This window comes from Anopheles coluzzii, chromosome 3 (assembly GCF_943734685.1).
Source record: "Anopheles coluzzii chromosome 3, AcolN3, whole genome shotgun sequence".
Lineage (NCBI taxonomy): Eukaryota > Metazoa > Arthropoda > Insecta > Diptera > Culicidae > Anopheles > Anopheles coluzzii.
The window spans coordinates 77,074,551-77,095,464 of record NC_064671.1 but is presented as its reverse complement, the minus strand read 5'-3'; the positions used below and the strand labels follow the sequence as shown (position 1 = coordinate 77,095,464).

General features: G+C 42.8%; 1 protein-coding gene across 2 annotated transcripts in view; it reads left to right on the top strand.

The window, feature by feature from the left end:
• The first annotated feature begins 1,976 nt into the window (after positions 1–1,976).
• The window catches only part of LOC120959893 (uncharacterized), a 217,608-nt gene continuing 198,670 nt past the window's right edge, over positions 1,977–20,914 (top strand). For both annotated transcript variants that reach the window (XM_049609606.1, XM_049609605.1), the window contains exon 1: positions 1,977–2,649. The gene's annotated coding sequence lies outside the window, so the exon portion shown is untranslated. The remainder of the gene's footprint in view (positions 2,650–20,914) is intronic.

Below are 20,914 nucleotides of genomic sequence, written 5' to 3'. Positions count from 1 at the left end.
GGTTGAAACATTTAAATTGCTTCATTTCCACTTTTTCGTTTAAAATAAACCTTTTGATGATAAAAATCGGAATTTCGAAAGAATTTGAGTTTAGTTTGGTTTTTAAATTGAAAATAGTTCAATGTTTTGGGGTCAGATCAGGTATGCAGGGCAAATATATGAAATAAGTTAATAGATTTAAGAATAATAACGTAAATCAATTGATAAATTAATAAATTGATTAGAAAACGAATTTAATAAATATTTAATAAAAAACAAAATAAATGTCATCATAAGTAAAAGACTCAAAACAGGTTAACATATCGTTAGCAGTCCCGGATATTCTAGGGATAAATTGTTTAAAAAAATGCTGATGAGTTCAATATCAGAAAGGATCATGTATTTTAGGACCCAAATGGATTGATTTTATTATTTTAATTTAATTTTGATATCAAATGCTGTCAAAGCTCATTTTACCTGTTCCATTTCAACGTCTTCCTTCTTTCGTATTATGTTAGGAGAGAATCAAATTGAATTGACTGCTTCTTCTTCTTCTTCTTCTTTGGCACAACAACCGCTGTCGGTCTGCCTGTACCCACTAGTGACGTGAGCTTGGCTTTCAGTGACTTATTGTTACCATAGCAAGATAAGTCAGTCCTACGTATGGGGGCACGGTCTATTCGGGACTTGAACTCCGTCATGGGTCATGGGCATGTTGTTACGTCGTACGAGTTATCGACTGTACCACCAGGCCTGTCCAATTTGACTCAATTTGAAGCCCAAAATTGACAGTTTACTGCTTGTTTTTAAATTCTTGCAATAAATATCTATATAGTTCTATAGGATATTAGTACATTGGTATAGTATATTAGCGATAGGCTTCGACGACTCGTTCGTCCTTGATTACTGAATTGATTGTGAATTATTTTCTATGGCTTAAGAATCCGCTTTAAATAAGTTAAAATAGTTACTTTGTAAATAAAATAAATCTAACAAAAAGAAATCTTTATATTTGCATCATTCATTCCCATAGTGCCCGAAACCATTTTGGCTCCGAAAAGAAAAGCCCCCAACAGCCGCAACACAGAGAACACCCTTCCCCACCCGTCACCCAGAGTGCAGAGCAAAACATCGCAGCAGCCAGTTGTGCTCTCATCGCATCCCGGAGCCGGCCGGGAGAGAGCTGCCCAGCTCGGCGAGAGCAGCAGCACTGCACGTGTGTAGCGCACGCGCCTGTAGTGGTGATCGTCGTGCCCGCTTGTTTTGACTTGCTCGCGAGCGTATGCGGCCATGATCGTGTAAGCGGGCACGGCCTTTCGCCGAACCGATCTACCTGTCAGTAGCTTTTGTTAGTTCGCGGAAAGCGGTGCGTGCTCTAAGTTTGGTTGGTGGCGCCAGGGTAGCGCTCCATAACGCTTGTTGTGTATTACTTCTGTTTCCCCGCTACGCTGGGTTCGTTCGTTCGATCGTTTGCAAAACCTGCGCGGGCGTGAGTGCATAATTTCGAGGCTTGAAGCAGCTCGCGGCAAATGCCAAAACAGAGGAGGCGATATGTGCTGGAGTCGTTAGTGTGTGTGGAGTATTTTTGTATCAACGAATTGTTGTTACGAATTGTTCGTTTGAAGTTAGCTGACATGATTTACAATTTAGTGCCATCGTAATGACGCAATTTGTTACAAAAAAGTGTTGTTTACATGTTGTCAATTCAATTGAAAGTCTCAAACTTAAATTCTTTGCATTAATTGGGTTTCTTCCGTTGTCCGATCAAGTACGATCAAATTTTTCCGGTGTGAAATAAAGTGATGCTGGCCCAAAAATGGATACAAAACCAATACAAACAAACATCAGCCCGAGGCGCATATCGCTCTGCTCTTCCTAGCACCTGCTCTACAAGGAACGCACGCGATAAGCTTATCATTCTGTACTGTTGGATCGACGCCGCGGAAAAAGTATTGTAACTAGCGGATTCTATTATTTTGCAAATATTTTTTTTCCCTCTTTTTGTAGCTTTGTGAGGCAAGCGAGTGAAAACAATCAAAACAAAACGACGAGAAATAAGAATTAAAAATTTGCTGGCAAAATCGAAGAAAGTGCTGGCGGTCTAATCATCAAACCATAATCTACTACGTGAGTGCATACGAAAAAAGGAGGGCAAAAAGTGTATAGAAGGCTCTCCATTGCGTAGAAAGGTTTAACTGTGTATTTGTGTGTGTGTATATGTGTGTGTATGTGTGCATTTTTGTGTTGTTTGAATGAGCAGGTGACGTGAAAGAAAATAAAAAAACACGTCCCCAAAATTACCCTTTTCCCTTTCCGTTGTGGGAAAAATAATCTTGCGCCCTTCTCCCAGAAGGAAGAAGGTGCCATTTTGTTGTTTTTTGTTGTTGTTATTGTTGTTGTTGTGCTGTCACCGTAGTGTGTAGTTAGTGAGTGAGCGTGTGTGCTGATCGTTCAAAACAGCTCGATTTCGGAATAGCCAAACGGATTTACTACCGGTCGAAAATAAGAGGAAAGAAATAAAAGAAAGATCATTCAGTGAGTGGCAGTTGGTTGAATAAAATTCGCCTTTTATTTTCGCCAGCCGCACGAAACACGCCAATTATCAGCGAAGTCGTTTCGGAGTCTGTGTGCAATCCTGGAAGAAAGTTGATTTCCGGACCCGATCAATCGGTAAGTGGTTGGAGCAGGACCAGTTTTAAATGGATAATTTAAATCTAAAGAAAAAGGGCCATTGTTGCTTAAGTGTTTTCGAGAGGGTTTGTTTTCGGGGGGGAAAAACGGCGAATGAAAAAGAAAGTAGTGCTTGCTTGGTGGTAAATTTAAATCTGCAAGAAGAGTTAAACAATTTCAACCACAAATCGGATCCCTTTCACGCAACATGGCAAAGGCTCATTTTTCCTCTCATTTGGTCCACTTTACCGTAATACACGGGAAGATATGGCTCTAGGGGGAGGGATGATGGCAAACGATTACAGTAACGAACAAACAACATTTAGCGCTTCGAGCAAGCCACGTTTGTCATCACGTGCGTTAGCGTTCACAGATGTAAGTTTGATAGATTCCGAGAACTGCTAGCAAAACCCTTTCCCATCAGCGTGCTGGCGGGCAAAGGAGAACGATTATGGGCGAGTAGAAGGAGGGGGGAAAAACACACTAAAAATCGGAGCAACCGCACAAAACCCACACCGCGACACCAGAGCTCGAAATGTCTCACCGGCAGGCGACATCTTTCACCTCGCGATCGTAAACAAATGCGGTGCCCGTTCGGGCACACCGGGACGGTGACTTTGAGTTTCGTGACAGTGCTTTCACCTTTCACGGTTAACCATTACATTCCCGGTACGGACACACCGATGCGCTCTGAGGGCTGGCTAGCATCGGAAGGGAAGGCAGTTTGTTTGTTTTTTGAAATCATAAACTGCCCGGTTCTGGTGTGCGCTAATTGCGCAAAGAAGTAAGTAGCTTTTATTCTCTCTCCTCTCTGCCTGGTTTTCGTTTAATGTCAGAGTGGAAGTGGAAGGGAGAATTTGTTTGTCCCCCTCGACACGGAAAGAAATTGCAGTGCGCAATGTTCATTCAATTCTGCCCAATGGGTACTTCTTCTAATAATTGCTCACTTCGACTCTCTCTCTCTCTCTCTATCTGTCTCTTTGTCTCTGACCGTGCCAGCACCTTGGAGGCATTAGTGTAGCTCGCGAATGACTGATAATTGTTGGTGTTTATTTTATCTGTGTTTCTTGGCGAGTCTTTTGGCTTGAGTGCCGACGGGAGCAAGGGGTTCGAGCCGGGACTGATGCGGATGAGCTTCTGCGATTGGAATGCGCTAATTGATTTGGAAATGGGGGAAAAGGGTGCGTTCCGAATGCTTCCGACTGTGCTGGAGACAGTTTTGCCGGTGGAATTGGTGGAAGAAATGGTGTCGTGTAATACATATTTCATAATTTTCTAGGATTTGTATTGATGATCTACAAAACATCTGCTGAGAAAATGTTATGTAAATTCACTAAAGAATTTGCCATTCTTAAATTGTGTAAGTGGTTAAGCGTTTGAGAGTTCAAATTGTGAAAAGAATCAGTATTAGAGCCTAAAATGTTTGAATTACATAGCATTGTAGCATTGATACATACTTGATGGATATTTTGATTGATTGATATAAACATTTATTTTGGAAAGATGGAAAGATTGAGATAAAATACACATTTTGAATGGAAAAAAAGGTTATATATTCTAAAGGACTCGCCTGGATTATTAGAGACTTGGTAGCTGTGGGTACGAAAATCGCAACCTATAAAGAATTGCTGTTTTGGAACAACTTACCTTGTTTTTGTTCTATTTTAATTAGGTATGATAATGTTTACGAAAAAGTTATTTCTGATTAATTCAATTTACATGAATTCTTAGGTCTGCTTCAATGATCGAGGATAGGTCTTCTAGGTCTTTTGGTTAGCTTTATTAGATATCTGCATTAGTGATGGGAAAAATGAAGTTTTTGTCGGAATCGATTCCGGCTAGCTCCGCAGTTTTCTGGAATCGATTCCGGATAGTAGGTCCGGAATCAGTTTCCGGAATCGATTCCGGAATCGGCTCCGGAATCGGAATCGACTCCGGAATCGGCTCCAGAGATGATTCCGGAATCGGTTCCGGAATCGACTCCGGAATCGGCTCCGGAATAGGAATCGGTTCCGGAATCAACTTCGGAATCGGCTCCGGAATAGGAATCGGTTCCGGAATCGACTCCGGAATCGGTTCCGGAATCGGAGTCGGTTCCGGAATCGGAGTCGGTTCCGGAATCGACTCCGGAATCGACTCCGGAATCGGTTTTGAAATCGAAGCGAAATACTACTTATTGATAACCGCAAAAATCCAAATTTACTTGTAAAAGATCCATTCTCATGGAGATTCCCGGACTGATTTCGCTCCGGAGTCAACACCGGAATCGGCTCCGGAGCCAACTCCGGAATCGGCTCCGGAGCCAACTTCGGTATCGGCTCCGGAATCGGCTCCAGAATCTTCTCCGGAATTGGCTCCGGAATTGGCTCCGGAATCGGCTCCGGAATCGGCTCCGGAATCGGCTCCGGAATCGGCTCCGGAATCGGCTCCGGGATCGGCTCCGGAATCGGCTCCGGAATCGGCTCCGGAATCGGCTCCGGAATCGGAATCGATTCCAGCATCGGAATCGGCTCCGGAATTGATTCCGAACACGGAATCGGAATCAGGTAGGTCCGATTCCGAGCTCCCACCACTAATCTGCATAACGTTTACACTAAGAATTGAACCGTACTTTCACTCGTAGCGCTGTTGAATTACGTAGAACTGGAATGTGTCTAATATCTTGCCAAGATTCTTCTATTTATTCGAAATAGTTTCGATATCCAAAAGATTTATCTTTTGCAACCAAAGCATGTAATTTGTATTGCAAGTCTTTTCTTAGGACTTAACGTCCAGCAAGTTGCCTGTCAAGATATCTGAAATAAGAGCAGTATCCCTGTTACAGCCAGTATGGCTATGTAGGTCATTGCCTTGCCATAAGGATGTTTATTAAGTTAGTGTTCTATTTGAATGAAATTGATTGATTCTTCATGAATTTCAATGATTGTTTGTGCCAAAATCCGATCGTCTTACTTTCGTTTAGTCCAGTTGGCGAGAAGTTTATATCCAGAAAACTGTAATTTTTAAAGGAGTTAAATGATGTAGGTTCCTTCGAAAAGTTGACAAAATGTATTTATTGGAATATGTTAGCTTTAGATGCTATAAGGATAGGATAGCATCAACCTATAGGTTGATACAATCTGTAGAATCGATCTGTAGCCTCGTACCGACTGAGTCCTCTTATACAAGTCATAGATTGCCAGGCTCATTAGAGGTTTAGGACAGGCCTGTACCGACAATGCTTGCTTTGCCACAAATAAGATAAGAAACTAAACCCTATTTAAAACCAGCTCATTTGGGCCATTTGAAAGGGTCAATACATACTAAATCATAGGTTCGATTAGCAGAAAAATGGGTCTTACATAAAACATTTTTGATTTTTTTTAGCTCCAGATGCTAATTCTGAAGAAAAAAAAGGTTTTAACATGATCCATTATCCGTTAAAGAAGTACTCTTTTAGTACAAATAAGGCAGCAACTAAATGAAAATATTGTCACACAGTATGTAACCAAGAAACCATAAAACTACCACCCGGCTCCTCCGCTTTTCCATTGTCACTGAACATGAAACCACACCAAAAACCAACGCGCGCATTTATCTTTATTCGCACATTCCGGAAAGTGTAATTTCAACTTCTTGACCCTCATTCGGCTTGTGTGCAGTGTTGCGGCAGCGTCTCCATCATGTACATCGGTAGTTGGTACAGCTTTTTACAACCATCACGGTTCGCCCCACTCCACACCAAACGACATTTAGCACACCACAGTCCGCGGGCACTTAACCTTTTTTTTTTGCTCTGCCTTCTGCTGGCGTCATTCCTAGCTTTGACGGGGCACCTGCGTTGACTCATCTCTCGCTCGCTGATGATGTGAGACACCGCTAAAGCGCTGAGGTAAGAATGTTAATTCCCATCCCTTGACCGACCGACCGGCCGCAGAACTCGCGCACCGCACCGCGTTTTAAAACTGATTCCGTTACGATGCAGTTTTAGTTAGTGTGTGCCCTTTACTGGTAGACTGCTGCGACCACTTCACTGGCTTGTTAATATGCGCCCGGCATATACTTGTTGAGGTGTGGTTTTATTTTTGTTTTCTCTGGGTTTCGGGTCTCCTACTTGGGCTTTGGGTGAGCGACAAACCCGCAGTGGCAACGCTTGGGGTGCTTGTGGCGCTTGCAGCGACATTCGATACACCCCCACCGCGGGCAGTAGTTGACGGTGAAGGACTCCAGTTTCGCAAAAAAAAAACTCCAGTAAGGGTAGAATTACAGCCTTCACCGTGTGCAGCTGGGTCCTCTGTGTCCTACACACGGTGCTGCTGCACGCCGATCGAATTTCAATTGTGTGTGCGCGCCCGGTTTTGGATCACGGATCACGATTATCGCACTCGGCGCGAACCTCCGCTCCGCAATGTGTGTCGGGTGCAATCAAATTTGCCTCCTTCTGGATTGGACGAAGGAACCGATCTCCTGAACCGAAAAATTGAAGCAGGAAGGGTGAAGTGAAAAGATTAGCCAAACTATTTGTTTATCGTCGATCGTGATCGTGCGCGCTGGCGTTGAACAATCATTCTCCGTGCCCGATCGATGTGTTTGTGTTTTAAGAGCGTCGGTAAAACTTTAAAATTTACATTGTGCAATTTTGTTAACGCCGTTGGAAGTCAGAGGAGGTGCTTGGTTAGTCAACGTCAACGACTTATTACGACACGTCGTCGTGCAAGTGAAGCGTTGCAGTATCTTGCCGAAATATGTGTTTGTGTGTTGCCACCGTCACCAGATTGACAGTTGAAATGTGTTTCGCGTTTTGCTTTGGTTTTTGGGGACATCACGGTGATGTCATTGTGCGGTCGTGTTAGGATAATCGGATTGCCGTTTATCTGACCCGGCGAGTAATCTGTTCGATTTATGCATTGTGGTGCTTTAAGCGCACCATAACCAGAAAGAAGTCGGTGCGATTGAGACTGTGTTCTGGATGGGACTGTCGAGCAGTTATTGAATATTCATCTCAAGATGGAAAGGTTGGGGTTGTTTGAATGTGTGTTGAGCTACATTGAACCGTGTCCCATTCCGGGGTTGGCTGGGAATGATTCATCAGAGGTCAGGGTGACACTGGTTGAGTGGTTTGTTTGTGGGAGATAATTTGTTTATTTAGTTTTGCACGTCAACCACGAAAACCTGTTCCTGTACCAATAGTTTTTGTATGGCTGTAAGTAATCACTAAGAGAAACGAGAGGGAATTGAGAGCTTATAAGACATTGTGCAATTGGAGAATTAATAATTCTCATCAAATGAGCAGATAGGCAAAGCTCCTTCAAACCTAAACTTAGATCAATGCCTGTTTGCATTAACCTCTCATATGGACTGTTTATTGAAAATGCCTAAGCCCTGGTGCTTTAAATGTTGTCAGAAATTGACGACCTTATTTCTGTTGTTAGGAGAATTTGCTAGTCGATGACGTTGGTTTACGACGCTCCAAGAATTGGAATGTTTCCATTTTTATATCCGACAAGATTTCCATTTGGAATTGATATCAGGTTTGTATCAATGCCTGAAGATATTGGGGTTTTTAAGTGGTTAGTAACATGTATGTTAGTAACATCTGTAGATTCGAATTTCACAAGAGACTCCAGGCATGAACTAAATTCAAAAAGCCTGGAACTTCATTTGATAGGTACAAGAAGTAGGTCCTTAGAAATAGCGCATAGAGTAAGCGTTCCTTAAGAGCAACAAAGATATTGAAGAATTTTTCGATTCTTTGTATTGTTTTAAATGTAATCAAAATGATTCCGGAAGGTCCAGGCTGCCTCATTAAGCAGGTAGCTTGAACAGACTGTGATGTTCCAACATAGTAAATAAGATGTATCTGTTGATTTAGAATGACAATTGCCGTGAGAACATCAGCAATGTCAACCATTTTCAAAATGACTAATGATCGAAAACTGGTTCAATCTTGTGAAGGGCATTGTTGTAGGTCTTACTTGGGGAATACATTTTGGACATGTGTTACCTGTATTTTGATTAGTATTCCACTCCCTACGAAATCAGTATTCGGCTGTACCTTTGAAGTTATGTCAATGAACCAAGCTAGACTTCAGATTTTGTATCTCACATATTTAATTCCCTTTCTTGTGTTTTTTTTTATTTGCCAACTCATCTCTCTTGAGTTTCAGGCTGGGAAGAGTCTTCGCCTCCATGAACAAACTCATCATATCCACCCAACCGTGTAGCACCATAACTTTTCGAGCATTCTCGCTCAGCGGTGTGCTAACCAATTAGTGGAATAAAATGCGCTAGGCGCTAGCTGCTCACGCGCTGTTTCAGACATAGAAGCTTCTAGCTCATAACGTGTGGCTTAATCTCTGCAAAGAACGAAATGGGGCACCACCTCCAGTCAAACTTCCAGGGTACACCTAACACGAAACTAGGTAATTGTGTCTGTGCTAGCAAGATTCCCTCTAAACATGGCTCCATTTCGTCCGTCTCTTCGAAGAGCATCGAAGAAGAACGCTCACGAGATCGATCCGGCGAAAGGTGACCGCCAGAAAGCCTGAAAGTGTTGGTGTGTGTGAGCACTGTAGCGTGCAGCACCGAAGTGTGCAGCTCTGGTAGATTAAATTTCAGCTAGTGCCTAGGTTCACTTTTCATCATCCGAGCTTGCGGGCCGCAGTGTGCTGCGAAGGTGTTGTTGCATAATGCACTTCTTGTTACTGGCCACAGTCGTCCACAGAGTTCCTTGGCAAGAAGCGCTGCGTCGCTGCCACGAGGTGAAACGCACACCGCCCAGGAACTAGGAAGTCACAACGATGCCAAATATGATGCTCCATTGCAGCTGGAGATGGTGGAGAAAGCAACCTTAGAGCCATAAATAAGCCAATCGGGAGTGGTGAGGGTTGTTACCTGTGATTGTAGGCAAAGACGGCGAAAGAAAAAGAAGAAACTGCCTAGCCCAGTGCCCAAAGAGAGAAAGATTATGCTGAGGAAGAAGGTGCGTAGAGAAAAAAAACCGGGGGTCCAGTTTATTATCCGCGAGTAGACGCGATCCGGTTGAATGGCTTTGGAAGAGGGAGTATCCGTCGAGGAAGCACCAGGGGTTGTGTCGTGGTGAAAATGTTACCGTGGTGAAATGAAGCCCCGACACAAAGGGGAGTAGCAGCATGAAGGGATGAAGCTTTTCGCAGCAAATGACGTACTGTGGCCGTTGGTTCGTTCCGCAAATTGCGATCGTTGTTTTTGCGGACGTGGAATGCCACAGCGCGGAAACATATCTCGGTGAGCTATTTCCTCCTCTGCCCAACAAAGTGAACAATTCCAGCAGAAATTCTGGACCGCTGGACGGCAGGTGATCGTTAAATTAAGTGCGTCCGAGGTCGTACTGTCCTGTCGTGTTTTACAGTACGTTCCACAGATCGCAAGCTGGAGTGTAGTTCTTCCTCCCAAGCAGAGCACCGGGAGCGCCGTATCGGTTGACCTCATTTTCCTTTCCTTTGCTGCGGGTTCTTCGTCGGGTTCGTCGAAAGATGTATCAGCGGCAGCATGCGGCAAAAGAGACACCCTGACACGCACGCACCACCACCTGATGCGAGCTTCTTTGGGACCGGGCTCTGCCAGAAGTGGGTCCCGTGTGGTGGGGCCCACGGAAAAAACCTGTTCTAGCGGACCCGTTGGAGAAGCAAATGGATGGGTTTGGGGAGGAGTAGGGTGCAAGAGTGATCGGTGTTTGGCGCACCCGGTGTGTAGACCGTGTAGGCCACACTTCTTTCCCTCATTCCACCGTAGTTTCTCGGAATAAGCGTCAAGTCCATATTCGGCACGGACTTTCTCGCCCTGACACACACACACACACACGATGATCACTGTTACAAAGGTATGATTTTGTCGGTTGATGCTGCCCTCCCCTGGAACGTGATATGCTGGTGGGGCCGATATATATGTTGCTGGTGCTGCTGGTTTGCTTCCTCAACCCGGGAAGTGGTCGGAATTCGTTGGGCTTCACTTCTACCTACCAGTGTAGAGTGTACGACATCGTGTGGTGGTGGTCTCCCCTCATTCATTGATCTGGTTTTCTTATACCGAGAGATTGGGTAGAGAGTAATCAGCTCTGGAGGCTTTTAGGGGTTTCGTAAATTGGCACAGAGCTCCGTTTTGGTTTGGCGCACTGAGTTTGAGCATCCTACAATAATTGGATGTAAAAAGTGGATTACTTTATGTGTGGAGAATAAGAATAGAATTTAAGGTTTTGCTGCAATTGAAGATCATTGTTCATGTATTTTTTGAAGTTGTAAGTGTTTTTTTGTTTTATGATGGTTTTTTATATCATCGAAGTTTTCTTTTAGTAGATACATGTCATTACTCTGTAAACAACAGAGTATGATGAACTCAACTGCTAAGAGGAGAAAAGTAAGTCCAGGAAAAGTTAGCCATACGTTTAAAAATAATTATCTGATATAGCGATGGGAATAATGAAGTTTTGGTCGGAATCGATTCCAACTAGCTGCAATTTTTTTTTGTGGAATTGATTACGAATAGAAGGTCTGGAATCAGTTTCCCGAAACTGCTCTGGAATCGGCTCCAGAATTGAAGTCGGTTTCGCAATCAGAATCGGCTTCGGAATCAAATTTTGATTGAATTCGGTATCTCCATGATAACAGGCGCTTGGGTCTTATGCACCTATGATTGTATCCATAGCCGTCATGAACCCAAAATTACTTGTAAACGATCCGTTCTCATGGGGACTGATTCAGTTTCTAAAACCTGTGATTTTAATTATAGAACTGACTCTAATTCCGAACCCTAGTGTGATTCAGATTCCGGAGCTGATTGCGATTTTCGTGACAATTCTAATTCTGGAGCCGATGCTAACTTCGGAGCCGATTCTGGAATCGGATTTGGTTCCGAAATTGGTTCCGAAATCGGCTCCAGAATCGGAATCGGAATACTAATTCCCTAGTTCCAATTTTGGATTAAGCGTAGTACCAATTCCGAGCTCTCACCACTAATTTGGAAGAAATAGAAATAATGAAATAAAGAAATTCAACAATCTGAGTTACTGAATTATCAAGACTTTTATCGCGATTTTTTCCAATAGCCTTCTATTGGCATTTTTGAGGTACCTATGAAAGTCACAAGCTATAGTGGAAGAGATTTTAATACCTTTTAGGACAAAGCATTGTGCCGACTGATTGGCAAACTGGTTACGTAATGCTTGCTGCTTGTTCCATGAAGTATTGCCAAACCGATTCACACAAAAGTGTGAATTTTTGCACACTACTCTACACGTCTATAGTTATCCTACGGCCTAAGCTGTGCTGCAAAAGCGAAAAATGCTCTGCAACAGCGTTTCCAATAATTAACATTTACAAGAAGTATGCTGCAAGCTTTCTTGGTTTTGGTTTTGTTGATTTTACAACTAACGATTAAAAAGAAGCTTACTTGTTGTTATTGCTGTATCGATTGTTCGGGGGAGCTCTACTTAACGTTCTGAAGAAATGTTCTTAAATAAAAAAGCTACTCTTTCCCCTTGAACTACTTTATAACAGCAACCACGATACCTCTACACAAAGTATACAATTTGCCAATGATAACGCTTTTGCCATAAAGCCCTTAATATCGTCTCTGTTTGTGTTTGTGTGTGTGTCTGTCAACCGCTTATTAACTGGCGACAGTTTGTCAAAATTGCAGCCATGGTCAGAATCTTGCAACGCGCTCATGTAGTTGCAACCCTGCCAGCATCATCGCGTGATACGCAACCAAGACCAGAGAACCTCATTTCATCCGTTCTTGATGTTGCTGCATCTTGTAAATGCACACCAACACACACACAGACGCAGGGAGAATACGGTGCATATCAACGATTTTCACAAGCGATGGCGGTGGCCCTGATGGTTTGTGGCAGCCTTTTACCTTTGCTTACCTTTACCATTCGCCCGGAGGCAATTTGCCTCTTTTCTGAGCCACCAAGCCACCAACAACCCTAAAACGAGAGAGACAGAGAGAGAGAACACCAAGTGAGGGAAAACAGGGGGCCCAATTCTTTTCCCAGCCCAAAATGAAAGGAACGTTCTGTCATTAAACGAATTTTGCGTTCCACTTGCGTGTCGGGCGCAAATTAAGAAGAAGCATGGGCTTGTTGTTCTTCTTCTTTGAGGGGGCCGTTAAGGTAGCTTAATATATTTTTTTATTGTTTCAAAACAAAAGCTGCGTTGTAAAAGTGGCAAAAAGGGTAGACGAACGTTAAATGAGATGTTTTCTGATGGTGGTGAAGATTTAGGTGTAGAAAACAAAGTTTAGTATAGACAGTCTGTGACGCAGATATTAAAGTAGAGTTTCTTTTGTAAAATTTTTACCTTGAATTAATTCACTTTACAGCAACTAGTTCATTATTAAAACTGTAACAAAATGCAAAATGCTTTATCTGTACCTTTTGGGAAAAAAAGAAAACAAATAACACCACAAAGTGCAGGAAAAAAGCCTGAGAAAGTCGATCGACACTCTCACACAGCATCAGTCGCGCGCTTGTTGCTTCTGGCGCTGATCGGCAAACAAAAAACGCCCAGACCGATCGATGTATACCGCCTGTGTTTATTGTTGTGCCAGAGCTGCCAATCGATTGACGGAGCGGGCCATAAAATGTGGTTTTGCTGGGGCTTTTGCTGGTAACGGTGCATTTTTGGCCCGTACGTATGTCACAACCGGCCAAGTTTTGTTGTCGCCTTCCACTTCCTACGGTGCCTGGTGTGTGTGTGTTTACACTGCAGTGCTGCATTGTTTGCATGCACGAAACGAATTTGTTTGCAGATGGGGAGCAGATGAAAATGCAGCGAACGAAATTGATTATTATTACCCAGCCGCAGGAGTTGCCGCATCGGTGAGATGGTGGTTACAGAAAGAAGAGGTGCCGTCGCAAAGTGGAGCTTTGGGATCGATGGAATGGAAGAAGCAGCATCTTTTAAAGCGTTTGCTGCCGAAGATGAATGAACCAAAACACGGAGGCTATGTGCTGTGCTGTGGCTTGCCGTTTGCTAAAACGGTTATGATGCAACGTCGGCAGGGTTTATTGATTCCTTTGTGCGGTTACTAATCTAATCGGGTTACCCGTTGGTTGATTCGGCTCGAGTGCTTCCCTTTTTGTGTTGTGACGTAATGTCTTTGGGTGAGTGGTGGCTGCGGTGAAATGAGTACTGTTTTTGATGTACTGGCCTGTTTTGTCTTTTGTAAAATTGTATAATAAAACTTTATAATTTAAAATTGATTCAAAACATATCAATAATGTTTCTGTCTATGTGATTTTTTATTATATTTTAAAGTCGTTTCTACATTTACTATAAATGCAAGAGACTTAATGCTGTATACTAAACTGAAAATCTCAACGAAGCTATTACAAACTACGGGTTAATGGATAATTAGTGACTGAAGAACTTAAATCAAAATTTGGAATTATAATGTGAAATTATCTGAGGTCTGGAGCATAAATTTAATAATTTCTTCTTCTTCTTCTTTGGCTCAACAACCGATGTCGGTCAAGGCCTGCCTGTACCCACTTGTGGGCTTTGGCTTTCAGTGACTAATTGATTCCCCCCATAGCAGGATAGTCAGTCCTACGTATGGCGGCGCGGTCTATTTGGGGATTGAACCCATGACGGGCATGTTGTTAAGTTGTACGAGTTGACGACTGTACTACGAGACCGGCTAAAATTTAATTTGATTTAATAATTTATTGTAACAAAATTAAAAACATGTGGAACTTATTTACACATACAGTCAAGGACAAATTGCACATGACCCCAACGTGTAATGAACACATCAAACCAAAAAAAAATAAAGGAAAACGTAGTGAAAACTATGTCAATGATAGTAAATTACACATAGAATTTACTTATAATGTGGATTCAAGCAATGATATAAGTAAAAACATGTTGAAAAACATCATATACTACGCAAGCAGTAGTAATAAAACTAAGCTAGTATATAAGATCGCCTAGTTATACGTAAAAATAGAGGATTTTCAAAATCCAAGATGTTTTTCAAAAGATGTCAAATGGTGTATTAGCATAACAATAAAATTGCAGTTTTTATACATGATTTTCAACACACCAAAAATAACTGTCAAATTCGATAGAGCTTGAAACGTGTTGAAAATCATGTGGAAGAACTGAGACATTGTTGTGATGCAAATACAACACTTTAAAAAGCTGTTGAAATACATCTCGCAATCAATGAAAAATGTTGTTAACATTGGAAATTGACTCGGAAACCGCTGTAAAAATGTTCTTTGTTTTATTAAAAATACCTTTGATTTCATACTGTTCGAAAAATATTAACGATCGATTCTGATTCTAGTCGAAATAAAGGGAAACTGGAAACTAACAAATTGTTGACGCATGCATCAATTTGGTAAGCTGTGAAAAATTTGTTACAAATAAAGAGGAAAGCCTGTTTAAATCGTTGCTTTATGTCATTTAAGTCAACAAATATTAATACGCTGTCCGATAAGAAAATCATAAAACAAAATATTATTGAGAAACATGATGGTTGGTACAATATTGCCAAAATCCAACTGTCAACGGGGTTTGTCGATTCAGTTCAACTCGATTTATGCATATTTCACAAAACGATAGTTAAAACTATAAGTTTTCAACCTTCATTCATTGGAAAATATAGCTCCGTTGATGAATGTTTTCACCGACACAAGCTGATCTTTTTCTAGCTTTAAATCATGAAAAAGGTTCAGAAAAGCTTACAATAAGACAGTTGACGAGCCGTATTTTATTTGTTTTAAGTGTTTTAGCGTTTAGATACATAAAAAATGTTACTTTAAACTCGTTTTAAACGCTTTAGCTTTCACTCAAAGCTGTAATTTCTATCGGTGAAACATCTCGATCAGTACAGAATATGCATCTCAGTACAGAAGTTGATTAAGGCCAATTTCGAACATTCTTTAGCATATTCTTAACCATTCGCATTGCAATTTACGCATTCCTTTCCCATTTTATGCTCCCTTATGTCAGACATTACACTCCTTGCCGTCAAAAAAAAAACCATTTCCATCTTCCGCGACTGCCCATCAATATTCGATCGTAATAAAATTCTCTTCCTTCTTTCCCCGTTCCGTTTTCCCCCCAGTACACACACACACTTGCAATAATGATGCTAATTTCACGGGCGCACATCGCCATTTACTCTGCACGACGCTGCACTTTCTTCTTCACTTTCTTCGTGCTCTTGTGCGCGGACAGCAGAAGCAACGTTCAGCATCTTGGGTTCGTACGCCAGAGAGCCACAGCCACAAAAGTGGGCGTCCGCGGTGGGGGTATTTTACATTCGCGTACAACACAAATGAATTATGACGACAGCGTTCATTTAATTTCCCCTCGAGCAATTAATCCGGCATGTGTGGTGTTGTGCGTGCCGCTTCGCTCCCCGACCGATTGGCGGACAGGTAGGAGGAAACATCGATCAGTGGCCGATCGGGCCTACCCGTTCGGTGCCCATCGCTTGATCAAGTGCATACGGTTTGCATCATATTTCTCTCCTGCCTGGGAAGACTGCACCATTTGACTGTACTGGAAAGCGTGGATTCACATGGTGGTTGAGAGAGAGGGTGCAGTGCGTTGTCGCAGGGCTGGCGTATCAAGGTCAGCACCGTAGGTCAGCGTTAGTGGTGGGCTAATGATGCGGTGCGGTGGTGTATAAAATCATTAAAACATAGCTTTTAATTAAAGTCTCTTTTCTCTTCGTTGGATGGATGAGGACGGTGGGAGGGCGTTATGTTGCGTTCGTGTTTTGTTGTCGTTTGGCCCAACAGAAAGGCTGGAGAAGAAAAAAAAAAACTACATCAAAAATAAGCAAAACAGGCATCTAAACATTTGCACCCGGAGGAAATGCGGGAGGCAAACAACCACAAAACAAAGACTCTGTAAAACATGATTACACCCAATGTGTATGTACACCGTCGAAGCATTGTTGGAGGTCGCTCGGGTAGTACAGCAAACCAAGCAAGCAAGATCTTGAATTTAGTTTCACTCTTTAGCGTCGAACGCTGTGGATGCCAGCGAGAAGAAATGGAAATTAGTTTAGCTCTTGGTTTTTTTTCGCGATATTATACACTTTTTTGTTGTCCCCCTTTGCTTCAAAGCGAGACGTTCACTTTTCATCGCGGGGAGATCCGGTTTCCCGGCTCATGCCACGAATATAAAAGGGCACACAGCACACACATGAAAGGGGCACCAAACTACACCGTCCGGAAATGCATATCGGACGCTCTGGACGCACGCGCGGGTCTCCCACAAAATGCAGCGACAAATTCCGACAAGCGACAAGTCGACTGTACGCGGAGACTAGCGGCGCGCAATCATTCTTTCGCAGTTGATTAGTGCTTTCTTTCCGCATTGCGCCCGAAGCGTGGAAAAGGCAAAGGAAAAGTGAAAAGTATAGCAGGGGCATGCACATGTGTATGGTTTGATGATGTCTTTCACCGATTCCATTCTGTGGGCACGATACATGCCATTGTTGATGGCTAATTTAATGCAACCAGTTGCATATGCAGCACACGTCCCCGGAGGAAGGAGCGAAGGCGCCGGGCAATAGAAATCGGTTGCCCCTTTTTGATCGCGATAATTATCGCTCGGACACTCTAGCGACAAACGCAATCGATCTGTGGCGCGTTATCGGGGGCTTTGCTCGGGTTTTGATGTGCGTTTCATATATCTGCTGTGTGTGTGCATACGTCGTTTTGCCGGTGCGATCAGGCAATTAGATATCATGCGCAAAGCGCACGATCAATCACGCTTGCAGGGAACGGTGCAGCTTCTAAAGTTGCCAACCACTCGCTTACGACGATCTTTGGCAGGTGAAGGGCACATTCGAAGATTTGAACTGTGCAGTTATAGGTGGTATGGCAAACGAGATCTCGCGGTGATCGAGTGTATCGAGGGATCGAATGGATTCGATAGTGGAGAAGTTGTAATTGATGCTGCTCAGTAGGGTTGTTTGATTTGCTTGTGAATGTTCAATAGTTCCTTTAAAATTGGCTGATTTAGTTTCGTTAATTTTGGTTCAGGTTTATCTGATTTGAAGAGATCTTAAATGCTCAAGTATTGACTGAGATATTATTTAAAATATCAATATCTTAGACCAGACCAGATATTGCAACTTGCCACAAACAAAGAATTGTGGAAGGAATTGGTGAAACTAGATCTTCAAAGAATTGGCGAAACCAAATCTTCAGTCTCCTCAACAAGAATTGGGACTACATTGATTGAGTTTATTGATCAAGTTCAGGTTTAACTATCAAAAATTAAAAAGTGTTCTAGAAATTAAAATTTGTTGGGTTTGGATTGAAGTTCTATGGGTTTTGTTAGTTGTTTGAATAAATCGTACATAGAAGGTTTTTTTTGTTTTATGAATTGTACTGAATAAATTGAGTAAATAAAGAAGAAAAAAACAATGTGTTAAACATAGATCACTAACACACTAATGATAGGTAGCATTATCATACATTTTTTCAACCGTTACACTACGATTTGCTAGTGAGCTGGTACCGAACGCCAGATGGTTGTCATCGCAACATCCGTGGCCTACTAGCCAAACCAAAAAAACACACACCATTTATGGTGCCGCACGAACCGTGACCCAACAATAGTGTAGGGTCGTTGTTGAAAAAGTGTTGCAAATAGCACACTGCTAGCGGTATTGTCGCTCTTGTTTACTCCCCAAGTATCTTACGAACGGTTAGCCTTGACTCCTTTGGATCATACTTCGATCAACCAATGTGCAAAATAGAGCAGAGTCAAAAGGTAAGGCTCGAAACAGAACCCACTGCCAGCCTAATGGGTGGTTCGTCGAGCACACGCCAAACTCTGCTTCCCTCTCGCCGGAGTCACCTTGACGAGGTGACAGAAAACTGATCTTCTGGCAGGGGGTAAGGTAAGACTTAACTGTCGATCCCGGTCGGTGCCATTTTCTACGAGGCGCCACAAAACATATTCTATTCTAGGGGTAATATTAGCGGTAAACGCGTGTATGATCGATCGTACGGGCAGTAATCATATGGGCTCTGTATGTCAAGGTAATTCTGTGGTTTGGTGGGAGTGTACGTTTTTGGGGGCGCGTTCTGTGTTACGTTCTGCTCTGGGTGGTCTACTTTGTAAATGAAACAGACTGTTTTTGGTTATTTTAATGAGGATGTATACAGAATGATGTTCATAAGAATTACAGAAAATTGAAATAGAATGTCATGAAGCCATCTCAGTTTGAAAGTTCGTTCTTGTGATAGGACTTTGCGAGGTTTTGAGAATGTCCGAGGTATACTCAATACTGCACCTCTCATATCTCTATGCAGGGATACGTTAAATATGGGCTTGGAGGCCATTACTTCCTGAACTCTTGTATAGTTTTCATAAGTACTTCGGCAACTCAGTCGATACCTGACAGCACAAGCTTTGGACATAGCAAAGACATGAACCTATCATCTCGTTGATGTTTCTATATAATCATTGTGAATACAATCCAATGTTTTAAGCTTCCAACATGTTTTAGCAATACAAATAAGCATAATATTCTCAAGCTTTGTTAAAGATTTTTTCTTATTCGTCTATTTGCGAGGTTATTTACGGTTCGGCAAAGGATTCCAGCTTCCTGGGTTCTCAGATACTATACCTAGATTACAGTTGATTCCGCCTTATAGCTTTCATTGAAGATTTGATTTACAACAGTGACCTTGGTGACAAAAAGTATCTTGGTAACAGATTTTTAGTTTTTTTTTGTTGAGATACTAAGTATTCCACGAAAGATATTAATAGTTCTGCAACTGATTCAGAAATAGAATCAACCAAATAAGATTATTCTTATCGCAACAAACCTTCCTACACATCAATCTCTTACGTGAAAGCCACTCACTTCATCTTCAATTCATTCCATTATCTAAAGTGTGTCAATGGAATTTATCTACCTCCCTCTTCCTACTACCATTGGGCTATGAGAACCATTTTGCTTTGATTGCGAATTAATTTTTGCAAGATCTTCTCGCGTAAGATAAAAGTCAGCGCCAGTTTGCGTGCCACATTGCCACTATATCTCAGCGCAGGAGATCATCGCTTCCAACAACACTCCAAGCGCGAAGAATATTCTCCGTATCGATTCGATCGGTGCACATCTGTTAACGGTATATCGTGCATCGCAAGCGAGCAGAGCGGTACCGGCGGATCATCATCTCTCACATCAAGTGGCATTTTATTGGAGATCTTGAGATCCACTTTAAACAGGTGCCCAACGGCCGGAGCTGGACGGGAGCCCGAAGAATCCGGTCCCGCGTAATGATGCGTGTTTGGCAGTCGTCCATCAAAAATCCGCGTCGGAAACTTATCGAATCACACGCTACATGGTAACGGTTTACCAGGCCCTAATATCCAGCGAACGATTATCTCACGAGAGAGACCGGTGCCGGTGCGGTTGCCGCCTGCACGTGAACAAACGTTTGCGCGCGTTCTATGCGGCAAGAGGTAATATCCCGACCGACCGTGAAGCAGCATACGGTATTGGTGTGGAGTGTTTGTTGTGCTGTTTTTCCATTGCGGCTATGAAATTCCCAACGCTGCTCTGCTCCCCTGAAGATTGGGGATTGTTTTTGGACGATCGAGATGAGCGAATATTGAGTGGCTTCAAACGCCTCGGGAAGGTTGTGTACGTTGATATCTTCCTAACCACAGGCTGAATTGGTCTTTCGTGTTGCTGTGGCCAAAAAAATGATAATCTTGTGCCTCGTTTTTCGAGATTTCCACATTCCTTGGTGTATTTTGGTCCCGCGTCACCCACCCACCTGACCCGCCATTGCGTGGTCGTCGTCACTCTCGACGTCGTCGTCGTCGTGATCATGGGTGCTGAGAAAGTTTCATCCCGCGCATTCAGTTTCTGTTTCGACGCTTCTGAAGGGAGAGCGCACGAGATGCCTTCCTATTTTGTGTTAATGGCTGAGGGCTTTTGGAGCTGGCCGGATTTGCGTCTATAGATTTTTGCGCCTGCCCCGAAGCTCCCGGAGTTGAACCTGAAAAGTGGAAAAGTGCAAAGTTTCGCCTGTGTGTTCGTTTTTCATGCCTCAATACCACCCATTCCATACCTGCCATAGTTTAGATAGAGTTTCTTTTCACTCTCTTCCACGAGCAGCCGCACGAGGGAAGCAATGCACCCGTGGGAAGGTGGATAATAAGAAGAAAGCAATGCGCTCTGTCTGTTTGTCTGGCTGTCGATGGTGAAGGTGAACAGGCAAACGAAAAAAAAAATGCAACATAAACGAAGC